We start from the raw sequence: 12,449 nt of genomic DNA, 5'->3' as shown, positions 1-12,449 counted from the left end.
CTGCCTTATGAGGTGTTGTGCAGACTTTTTAAGTAACATTTATACAGCATTTTGAAGATGAAAAGCATTGCATAAGTGATAACTATTATAATTTATTTTCATGCCTCAGCTGAAACATATTTTTCTCTTTGTCTAAGATACTTAATTTTCTTTTTCTCCTTTTTTTTTAAATGAGTGTATTATTTAACGTTATCTGAGATTTTGGGGATTTTTATTTTGGAGAAGAAAGCTGCTGTACAGGTTATATTATATAATGTCAGATGGTTCTTCTCTTTTTTTTCTTTCATCCCATGATGAACTGATGCTTTCACCAATCCATTTTGCAACTAGAGGTTTATTCATGCCAGAAAAGAAAAATAGTTTGATTGTTCAGGAAATCAGACAAGACTCAGAAGGCCTAGATTTTCTCTATTCTGATACAGGTTTCTGGTTTGACATTGGAAAAACCACTTAATTCCTTCATTTCTCAGCTGGCCATCTGTGAAACAGAAATGGTGTTTCCCTACTGTGTAATATTACAACTTGGATTGTAATATTACTTTTCTATATTAAGCAGTGTTCATAAATGTGACAGGAGAACTAATATACTTCAAAAGACATTGTTAATCTCCTGTGTGCAGGACACTCATAGGATCCAGTGACCTACAAAATGGATACAGGGCCTGTATTTCAGAAATACATACTAATTTAACTCTCAATTAACTAAAGGAGACAGTTTGGATCTTCTTTAGAATCAGTAAACAATCTTTTCAAGATAATTGGTAGGCATAACTCTGCCAATGTCTGCTTACAAAAAAAGAAGATATACATGGCATTTGTGGTTTGGATTCTAGAAAATCTATTATAGAATCATAGAATCATAGAATAACCAGGTTGGAAGAGACCCACCAGATCATCGAGTCCAACCATTCCTGTCAAACACTAAACCATGCCCCTTAGCACCTCGTCCACCCGTGGCTTAAACTGTGACATGTAATATTATTGCTACTGAAGGACCATATGCTGGTAATTACATATGGGGACGTAAGTGTCCATCCACCTTTCTAGGTGGATGTTGTTGTATTGAAGTTATGCACAACCATAAGTACTAGGGAAAAAATATGAAGGCATTGTTCAATGTATGGTTAGACAAAAACTTCTAAACATAAGCCATCACATTGTTATTAGTTTCATGATCAGCATATAATGCTGAATATGTGGGTAAGGTGGAAATCAAAATTTATCATATTTTGAATGAATTGAGTTATGCTTTTTAAATGTTTCTTTTCCCCAAAGGGAATGATCCATGGCAAGATAATGTTACTTAATAGTTTCATTTCTAAAATGCACCTTCTTCTCTCTGTGCACCCAAGTGCTTTACAGCTCAATAAAAACCATTGTGAAACACACACTAAAACATTATCCTAAAAATCATTTAGCTTTCTGCCTTAAATCTAGCCATTAAAGTAACAAAGGGAGGCCTACTACACAGGGAAAAAAATGAAAACCAGAAAACTTTATAGGTGGGGATTGCAGATCATTCTAATTGTGTTGAAGCCTCTATTGGTTGTGGTTTCACTGTCTTGAAATTGTACTAGATAGACTCAGATTCAACATTCCCCACTGAAATAAGATAGGTTGTTTGAAGAAGACCTATTATAACCAATGAAAGGCTATGAAGTCTTTATACTTATGTAGCTGTTAATGTTAAAAAATTTCAATTGATTATTATTGGAAGCTGATCAAGTAGCATCATTGTATTCCTGTTCAGTTGTGATGGTCTTACCCCATACATCCAACACTGAAGGTGAAATGTGCGCTTCGACAGAGTCAATGGCATTTCCTTATGTAAAGACGGCGATTCATCCTGAATTTTCCAGTTTACCTTGCTTTTCTGGTTAATATAAGAGATGTAAAGGAGTAATAGAATGTTTTTCTTTTTATGACCCATTTGTATTCAGAAACTAAACTGCTTTTTTCTGAAACCAGGTTAGCTTTAGGCTATTTGTTAAGCTTATTCTGAAAAACTATCTCAATAGATAACATGCAGTTGCATCTTCTTGCCTTAACATGAGATATTTGTCCTCTTAACATTTGGCTAGAGGTGTCCAATCTCATGTATGGTATGAATAAGCCAGTTTTTTTAAGGCTTTATTAAGATTCTCTTAAAAAGATGATGCTTGTTTCCTATCAATCCTCAGACTTACCAGAGACTGCTGGTACTTCATTCAGCTATCTACCCATCCTATTTTTTAACACAAGTCTGTGTATCCTTATAGATGCTCTACTCTGATCTGAAACTAAGATCTGAAAAGTTATTTTCAATATTTTGATGAGTTTGACACCCATGAGTCCAGAACAGCCACGTGGGACTCCTGAAGAACAAGTCTTTGAGCTGAGATTAAGCTTAAGTAATGAATCTGCTGAAGGACTGTTTTGGTACCAGAAGCCCCAGGAGTGCTCTGTAGTCACTGTCTGGAGTGGTACCTCGTTTGAATGTTTCAAAATTAAGAATGCTTTCCTAGTGTGAAAAATCTTCACACATTACCCTGAATTTGTTTGTGGAAATTCACGTCAAGCACTCCCAAATATTACAATTATTCCAAAGCCAAACCCAACTCTGCATCTAAAATTTACAGTCCTCAAAGAGAATAGAAACAAAATGCATGGGTGACACATTGGCTCAGTAATATGATTAGCAAATTTCTAGTTGAGATCAGCAGAGCAAACTTGAATCCAAAGTATCAATAGTTCTAGCCAACAGCAGGTTTTGAAATAAAGCTGGATGTGAATCCTGCTTTATTAATTCCTGTTGACAAGTAAATTTAAGTTCCACAGTGTTTTCTGCTTACATTTTTTTTACTTAGTGTCCCAACTAAATTTGGCTTTCCTGAAACAATCTGAGAATTTAAATGAGTTTCTTGTCCACGCACTTTTGTAATATTTGTACTACTCATTTCTTTTTTGATAGCACATTGTTTTATTCTTTCAGTCTAAAAAAAAAAGGAAAGGAAAGAGAAAAGAGAAACCTGCCACAAAAGTGGATTTTTTTTTTATTGCATTTCATTTTAAGTCGTCTTTTTAAAGATCTGTCATTTATACAATGACAAGAAAACTTTCTAAATTGGAACTAATTTATGAATTCCTTCTTTTTGGCATAATGTCACTTTGTAAGTTAAAATGATAATGACTGGAAAGATCAAATATGTTTATCTAAAAAAAAAGAAGAGAGGTTTCAAGAGTTTGCTCTCATTAGAAATCTTTGCAAACTCTGTACACAGCAGGCATTATAGATTTTTTTGAGTGCAAAAATGCTTTAGGTCAAGTAAAAGCTGAAACTGAGAAAGGTAAGGTTTGAAGACAGTTCAGAATCTCTTTGTCTGACAACTATATACGGGTGAAATTTCTGTTTTTCTCATGTGTGATTATCAGAATAAAAATTGACTTTGTTGCCAAACTAACCCTTCAGGGTACTTCGTACATGTGAGTGGATTCTTCCTACTCACCCTTCCATTCGTGTAAAATCCTTTGATTGCACAAATATCCACAAAACAGTGTGGTACCTGACACTCAATGTGATGAGAGATTGCAGTGCTGAGATGCATGAGTCTTTGCAACCAGTAAGATAAAATTATGTGTTGTTTTTTAATAACTTCTCCCTTGTAACAGAGTGATTTAGGAATTTGCATCCAAATGGCTTACAGTGGAACTTCAATACACTGGAAAACTTTCTGACCTCTGTCTTTTCATTACAAGAATGGTAATGCTAAGGAAACAACTAAGCTGTAGCAAATAAAGTAGAATTAATACCATTATGCTCACAATATGCCCATTGCCTGGAGGGAATGCTGTCGACTGATCTAATAATACCAGAATCGCATCCTCACACCGATGTAAAATGTATCCATATGTTTCTTATCAAGGCTACTAGTGGCACAAGTCCTTGATCCAGGCAAGTAACAGTCTTTAAAAGCTGTACAGAAGAAAAGTTTCATTTGGTGCTGTTGCTGTGCCCTGTACTGTTGCTTCCTCTTACACTTCTGAATTTCTTGTTACTACCAGCAATCTTGGCATTTCACCCTCTGTTCTCTCTTCCAAGATGTCAGTTTGTACTTTTATCCTATATTTTAATCTTTTGTGGTGTGCTTTTTACCAATGTGAAAACAGTGTTTTCACCAATGTGTTGCATAGTACAAAATAGGTATTAGTCTGTGATATAAAAAGGAAGAAATGTTTCCCCCACTCATTTTCTCTTAGTGAAGGTATAATTATTTTTAAAGTACTTAAAAATAATTATGATGTAATTTTGAAAATACTATAAAACTGTCATACAAAATTTTCTAATGCTTTGTCTAGGCACATTGGATTCAGTGCAGATTTCATACTGCAAGTGAATAAGAAAAATGTTTTTACTTTATATTACCAACAATTAATGTTGAACAGGCTAGTAGTTTCAACCTAATCTCAACTATAGCTTTCACACTACTGCCCCCAAATATCTGAAGCAAAAGCATACAGAGGTTAGAAACAAAGATATAAATGAATAAGATAAAAAGATTCCAACTACATTGTTTCCTATTTAAATTGCTCTGAGGGATGTTGTTCTCCTTTGAAACTGTGAAAGAAGTTCCTATCTATGGGTTTCCTTTGGCACCACATAGAGCTGATCATTGTGACACTGAAGGAGATCTCACAGTTGAGTGGTGATCTCTGAGTGTCTGTCTTATTCTCAAAAGCTTCTACTGTCATGCCCAAATTGTGTTACTTTCATTGACTAAACACAACTTTTGAGGATCACTTGTTTCGGATATGCTGAATAAAAATTAGTGTCGTATTCATAATATAATCCAGACAAATAAGTATGCTCTGTCTTTTTGTCTCTATAATAATTGTGGGGGACTTTTTCATCCTTTAAATGCAAAGTTTTCAAGATAGTTCAAGTATGATATATGACAAAATCCTTCTTTTACATGTTGTACTTATACTGATACCACTGAAGCATTCAATTCAGTACTATTCATTTTATACCCACTAGATGAAAGCATCAATAGGGAGACTACAATTAGATAACATGCCCACAAAGTGTTATACAAAGCTTCAAATCACTAGTGAAATATGAAAAGTAAACATAAGAACAGGTGCTGCAGCTGGCTGATTTATAAAAAGAGAAATTTCCTTTCTGTCACATATTTGAAGCACAAGAAGATGGCAGTGCCTATGATCAACAACATATTAAAAGCCTTAAATTAAGAAAATAAGAGATCCCAAGCTATCTGGATGCTATCCAGATTTCTTTGGAAGTGCTCTTATATGAGGATAATTGAAAGCCAATCTCTGGATAAAGATTTAATGTTACTCTTTATTCTGAGATCAGAAATGTATCCTATCACTGTACCTTAGCTGTAACATTTATAGGAGTGTGTCCTTGACTTATATGTTTTACTTGGAATTATTTATTTCAATGACAATTTGAGAAACGTTGAAATGTGCTGAAGTGTGTGCTGCTAAGAATCCACACTGTTTGTGCAACATATTTGGGAAAGTTTTCATGAACGAGCAAGACTGTAAAACATGATTGTACAACATACTCCTGAACTAGACTGTGTCAGTCCATTATCTGTAGATGTGGATGAAGATGAACGTGAAATGATGTGTTTTAAACAATTTAGGCCATTGGCAAATGGCAGTAGGGCAGCATTTAGCTTTTTTATGAAATCAAACAAAAATACAGTTCGCACCAGCTATATCAGAGATTAATCAATTCTATTCCATTGAAAAAAATCTATTAAGTTAGTTAATGGCATGACATATAGGATGAAATATTCAGTTGCATCTCCACTTTTAGAACTGAATCATGTTCCTTTTCCTTTCTGCCTCTCTCTATATTGAGAGAGATGGAGCATTAGTTAGGTACAAGGACCATGCAATTGTTACAAAAATTCGTTTTGTAAAGCCATGACAGGGTGCAGGAAGAATTAGTTCATATTCGTTTCTTCTTCCTTACTCATAAGAAGGACACATGGTAGAAAAGTCATGAGACTGTTCTAGAAAGATTGTCTTGGTGTATTTTTTCTGATTTTCACGGAGGAGAAGGAAAAAAAATAGAGATTGAAGTCTTGGACAGTTCCTCCTTCCTACAAGAATTATATTCATATTTATTATGTTTCCTTCACAGGAAATCCAGTACCTGATTACAAGTGAGCACAGTAAAAGGGTTTGCCTGAAGACGTACCTGAATTTTGGATGCCATGTGTCTATCAGGCAAGTGTTAAAAATAGTAATTTTTGAATATTCTGTCCCCGATTTGTAGTTCTGCCATTGAATTGTGATATTGCTGTATTATAATATTGACCACGTAACTGGTTTTCACTCTTTCCTCTGTTTGAGCTCCTTATTTTTCTTGACAAATCTTTGAGTATAGACACCAAAGGGGCAGTATATGAATATTATTTCAGTATGAATTCTTCACATTTAGCGCTAGTATAATTTATTTCTGCAGCATCATTGCCTACTCCAGTCAAATACAGTTGTGACTGGATTTCCTATGCCAGAGACATAGTTTGTTGGATGCAGTTGTCATAATTGCAGCAGTGGAACTTCCAGTGGAGTCACCCAGCTGATTAAAAGTTAAAGAGCCTCAATTAAGCTGCTGAACACTGATACTTAACAGCACGAATTTTTAAGATTCTTTTTTTCTGTTCCTTTTTTACTTTTGAAGAAATGTAGCTTAGCAAAAGTCCGTCATAGCCTGGAAGGTTTGGGCAGACAGAAAGTGGTTAGCAAATGGAATTATGTGCAGGAAGACTTCCTGCAGCCCTTATATAAGAACATCTGCTTAAATTATAGGCCATGCATAGTGTGTGCTTTTGTTTTTGTTACAGATCCTTCCCCCCACCCACTTTTCCCTACATCTTATATGATACAATGCAAAAAAAAAAAAAAAAAGCTAATCATCACTCCCAGCCCCCCCATTAGTGAAACTTGATATGTTTACTAAAAAAATAATTACAACATTCCATTCATAAATCTTTAGCAATGTCAGCATTATACTGATGGAATTATGATGTCCCAGTACAAATTGTCTGACCTGCTTTATGTTCCCCAGCACATAATTAAGGTGGTGGTGTGTTAAAGGAAGTAATTTTGTTCAAAGCTTTGGCACCAGCCGTGCAATGTCTTTTGCTTGTATTACTAACAGTTACCAGTCAATGTAAGGATCTGCATCATTTTTGACTCTGAAACTAGACGTATTCTCATAGGTCTGAGCACAAGGCTTTGAGCAACACATGTAAAATTAAAGATAACTTTCTGTGCAGTGACTGTGTCAGAATTTGGGTCTTGCTCTCTTGAGGATTTGAATGAGCAAATAAATTAATGGATCATGACAAGAAAAGCTTAAAAATAACAAGGTTTAAATTTTTTTCAGAGATATATTAAAACATAGCTTGTTTCCTTTCTTTGTAGTCTTTGAACTTTCTTGCTCTGTTCTTTGAAGATAGAAGTTCCAAGAGAGTCTCTAGCAGGATTTTGAAACTTTGATAGCAAATTTAGTGCACCTTCCGAATATTGATTCTAGAGAATTATAGTAGCATACATTTCTGGAGAAAATATCACTTGGAATATAGGGTACTGATCCTACAAACAGCTAAGAATGTGTATCTCACTGAAGTCCCTGAGTAATCATGTTGACATTGAGAAACACAATATTTCTTTACAATTCAGTCGTACAAATATCTTCCTCCTCATTTGCAGTCACTGATGAGGTCTCCAAGCCCGTTGACTGTAAGTCGGGTCTGAGCCTTTGTAGTATCATATTTTATGACCCTTTCTTATATATCCTTCAGTGACTTCCAGGTGTAACTCGTGTTTGCAAGATGATGATTAGTGGTATAATTACAAAGTAACTCCAGTGCAAGGGATTAATAATAGCATTGATAAGGCTGATTATAAACTGCAGTAGTTTATTGCTTTAAAAAATGTTTTGGTTTAAAATTTAAATAGTTTGACATAGGTTATATCTTTAAACAGCTACAAATTCAATTTCTGCTTATAAGTCAAAATTACACACACACTAATCCCTATGACATGGTATAAAATTTACACTTGTTGAAAGGAATAAATAGTCACTTATGTGTCTAGAAGCATGTTTTCATATTTGAGCATAGCTAAAATTTTCCTCTTAAAGTCAGGAGAACATTTAATCTAGGGTTAGCTTTAAATTGTCTTTTCAGCTAGTTACATAGTCTGAACATACGTACACCCATACCATTATCTGTACTGAGTCTGCCAGGTTTTTTATATGATATTCTCCTAAGAGTTCAGTAGAAGTTATAAAACGTATTTTTATATAATTGGATCTTCCACACAAAAATAGACTAGTAACCCAAAATATACATTTTAAATTGATTTTCCTGCTGAGAGATGGTACAATACTGGCTTTTCTGCTCTGCTGTCTAAATGAAAACACACTGACTAAAAGACCATGAGGTTCCTTGAAACTTGTTCATTTCAACTGATTTGAACCTATAGCTAAGGCTCCTAAGTAAATCACACATCTAAATGCTTGTAGAAATGAATTATTGAAAATTCTGGATTTTAATCACTGAATACCAATGTCAATGTCTATTTTAAGACTCTTGCTTCTGAGGTATAGGAAATATGTCATTAGATAGATTACCTTCGGCGGACAAAATTAGCTATTACTCTTTCCTGTAAAATATTAATTGCTGAATAATTTCTACAAACATGCAAGTAATTATTAATTGTGTTGCAATGACTGGACTGTTTATAGCCTGTAAATTGAAGCATTAGGTGTATGTAAATATCTTGGCTATAGTGGGAAGTGGAAAGACACTGCTTAGTAATAAAAGCTGTCTTATTCAATTAGTAGAATGTTACATATCCTGTTTCCTTCTAAACACCATAGGGTCTCCTAAATATTGACAGGGTTGGTGTTGACTAAACAGCCTGTTGTATTGCAGATTACAAAAAGCCTTGTACTGAAATTTACCATTTCAGATAAAATGGAACAAAACTTTTATTGATTGTAAGAAGGGTTGTGGCTAAGCTATTTGAAAATCAAAGCTGGGGGGGCAGAAATCAGGGCAACATTTCTTTCCCCCCAAAAAAAAGAAGTTTAAGAGTGGCTGAAAAAAAATTGACAATTAGTGTGAGCAGAAACAAAACTGACAAAAATATTTTAACACATTGTTGAAATACTTCATTTTGAAAATGTCAAAATAACTGTGTCAATGCTTTAACATATTTAGGGCTTGTGCATTGTAATGGAAGCTGAGGAAATAAAAGACGAAGTTCATAGAACTACTTGTGAGCTGTGTCCTCTCAAATAAATGCTGTAAGATGCCTTGGCTGATCCCTATCTCAGTCTTCCTGTCTTCCAAGACAACATGTATTCTGATTCTCATCTTCTTGATGGTGATCCACTTTGCATGGTCATGTAAGACAGCAGAGAAAGAATCCTTCTCATGCCCTAGAACATGTGTCAGTCTAATAAAAACAAATGGGGAACTCCAGTTGATCCCAGTTTTAAGTCCTTTGCTGTTATATTTAAAATATCCAAGTGTTTTAATAGAAATGGAGAATTTTATACAGAAAATTATTTCATAGCTTTTTCCTGTTTGAGCACACTTATGCATGAGAAGTTAATTTATGTTTTTAACAAGTTTTCATACACAGAAGCACTTTGGATTCTATATTTTATGAACAGGGTTATGAAGACAAAAATTAGTTTGTGATAGAAACATTGATGTTGAGCTTTGTGTAGGCCATTAATGTTTAGTTTTAAGCCATTCCAGACCAATAGCTTCTATTGGTTTTTCTGCAGATAAGAACTTCTGAGATCTTGTAGATCAGTTTGAAAATATCACAGACATTCAGCAAGCTGATTTGGTATTTCTAGTAGCTTTCTTCTGATTCCATATTCCCAAAAAAACCCAGAAATTTCTTCTTCATTTTTTCCACATAGGTATGGGGAAACATTAAATGTGGTTCTTCAGTCTGTGATTTTGGAGGAATGCAGACTAGTTATTAGCATGGGTGTCTCTGGCAGAAAAGGCTCTAAAGAGCATTATAGCTTACCGTATACCTTTGAAAAGGCAAGAGCTGGTGTGAGCATCTTTCAGGTGCTCTTTCTCCACAGGAGAGCTCTGAAATGCATAAGCAATGGGAAGCTTGCACCGTTCTTGCCTACCTTCACTCTCAGGATTTGTCAGTATGTCACCATCCACAACTACTGACGCTATGCAGTTTTTGGACAAACTTTAGTTCCATTTCCTCCACCCCCTAGCCAGGTGCAGAATTTATACACAACCTCCTGGCCTTGCGGCAGGAATGCTCCCCGGTGAGCTATCCTGATACTATAGTACATCCTGCCATGAGTTTTAACATCACTAGAGAATTTTTTTCCCCCCAAAGGAAATAATGACTTGCAGTAACACAGCTTGTTGTGAGATCTTGTTGGAAATCCAAACATGTGGCAATTTACGAGTGTCAGCAAATTTTTTTTAGACTTGTGTGACAATACGTGCTGTGCGTTAGATGTTGGAATCTGACCCTTCGGCTTTGCCACAGTGGTGTCCTGGGAAAACCATGTAGAGTTGCCTCTACTCTCTTTTGTGTTTACTTTCTTTCCCTTAATATACTACAATGTAGTTTACCTATAAACCTATAAAGCAATCTGTTCTGCCTGCAGATTATTTTTCACAATCTCAAATCCTGACTAAGGCCTTTTTATTGTATCTATAGAGACATTTTATATGTCTCTATTTTTTTTTCATGCTTTCTTCTTATGGAATTCTTGACTAACTCTAAAGTAGGGTGTAAAGAATTGTAAAAGACGTGAAATGGCGAAGGTGATAAATGTCTTTTTTCTATCTTCCTCCCAATAATATAATAATTAGTATTTTTAATGATTTTTTTCATATGGAAGATAAATTGACATTCTAAAATCCATTTGAAATGCCTACATTCTGCCTAACTAGAACTGAAAACAATATAGATCTGACTGTTTCATGACAAAAAATCTTTGCATTCATTCTTGAATAAGTGAAACAGGGTTTCTGGTTGTTAGTATTAAGAACAGTATAGATAAACCTGAGCACACTGCTGAGTAATTTTCAAGTAGAAAATAATCTTGTAAAAGACCACCTTGTATGAAACTTGGGTTTGGCATGTTTAGCATGTTTTACATCATCAGTTTCTGTTACAGCTGTTGGCACTAGCCTGCAACATGATTGAGAGGTTTTGATGACCTCAGCTTCTGCAGTTTATTAAGTATTCCAAACAAATAGAGAGGGTCTGTCAAGTAGCTTGTTCTCAACATCTGCATTACCTGTATATTGTTATGGTCTAGTATAAATGTAATTTGAATTTGAAGCGTCTGCCAGTGAGAGAGGAGGAAGAGAAAGCTACTACTCTGTGGCTGAAAGGAAAGGGAAAAAGACAGGAGCCTTGGCTACCATCTCTACTGAACGCACAATGACAGCCTAAGAAAAATCTTTTAATGGCCTCTAGATTCAGTCATATTAACAAAATAATCTAGTTTTCATTCTGAAAGTCAGTAGCAATCTATTGCTGTTATTACAGGCAATACAATTATTATTGCTAGGACTGCATGGAGAGAGCAGGAACACATCCGTGTTGCATCAGTGGCAAAAAACAGTGAGAAAGTAAGGAATTCATCTGAAGGAAGCGAATTGATTTTTTTAAAGTAACTTTTCCTTGGACCGGTGGCATATCTAGTAACTCCAAGAGCTCTGATAGTATCCAGACGGGTTTGTGTTGCAGAGAGAACAATGGCATTTTTAAAACAGTTCATTATTTCTTCAGAATTGGAAAACTTCAGAGAGCTTTTTCATCATTTTAAGTTGAGATAGGACAAGCAGGGTTAGGACACATATGATGAATGTCAAAACTTGAAAATTCAAAAGCTTTATGTTTTTCCAAATTAGATTAAACTCTTTGGCTTTCATATGGAAGTCCATGTGGTGTCATGGTAAAACTGACAGTTTAAGTCAGGTTGAAGTCACAGTGAAAACAGGAATTTCAAAACATCTATGTAGGCAAGTAGGCTTTGGCACAATGAGAAAAAGAGAATATCAAAGCAAAATTAAATAACTGTGGTGATCCCAAAATCCAATCAATGCAGAAGCCAGTAAGATTTATCACAGTGGAAAGTCTGTACTCAGTTTCAAGATTCCCACGTATATGTTGCTTGGAGTTGACTGTATGTGGCTGTACCACCCTGGGATGGCTCCCTGTGCATGGCTCATGGGCCTAACTCTGCCATTTGAAATTGGGCAATGCTGAACATTAGTTTCAGTGAGCAGGAAAATATTTCTTATTTTCTTTTTCCTTTGGAAACTATAAAATAGTACATAATGCCTTGTAGATGTCAGTGCAAGCCAACTTAGATTTTCAGAGAAAAAATACCTGAAGTCAACAGCAAGAAC

General features: G+C 35.1%; 1 long non-coding RNA gene across 2 annotated transcripts in view; it reads left to right on the top strand.

The window, feature by feature from the left end:
- LOC138726773 (uncharacterized) overlaps nucleotides 1–12,449 on the top strand; it is a 123,936-nt gene that overhangs the window by 48,286 nt on the left and 63,201 nt on the right. The window lies entirely within an intron of this gene.

This window comes from Phaenicophaeus curvirostris, chromosome 14, assembly GCF_032191515.1.
Source record: "Phaenicophaeus curvirostris isolate KB17595 chromosome 14, BPBGC_Pcur_1.0, whole genome shotgun sequence".
NCBI lineage: Eukaryota > Metazoa > Chordata > Aves > Cuculiformes > Cuculidae > Phaenicophaeus > Phaenicophaeus curvirostris.
This window is presented reverse-complemented; position numbering and strand designations above follow the sequence as displayed.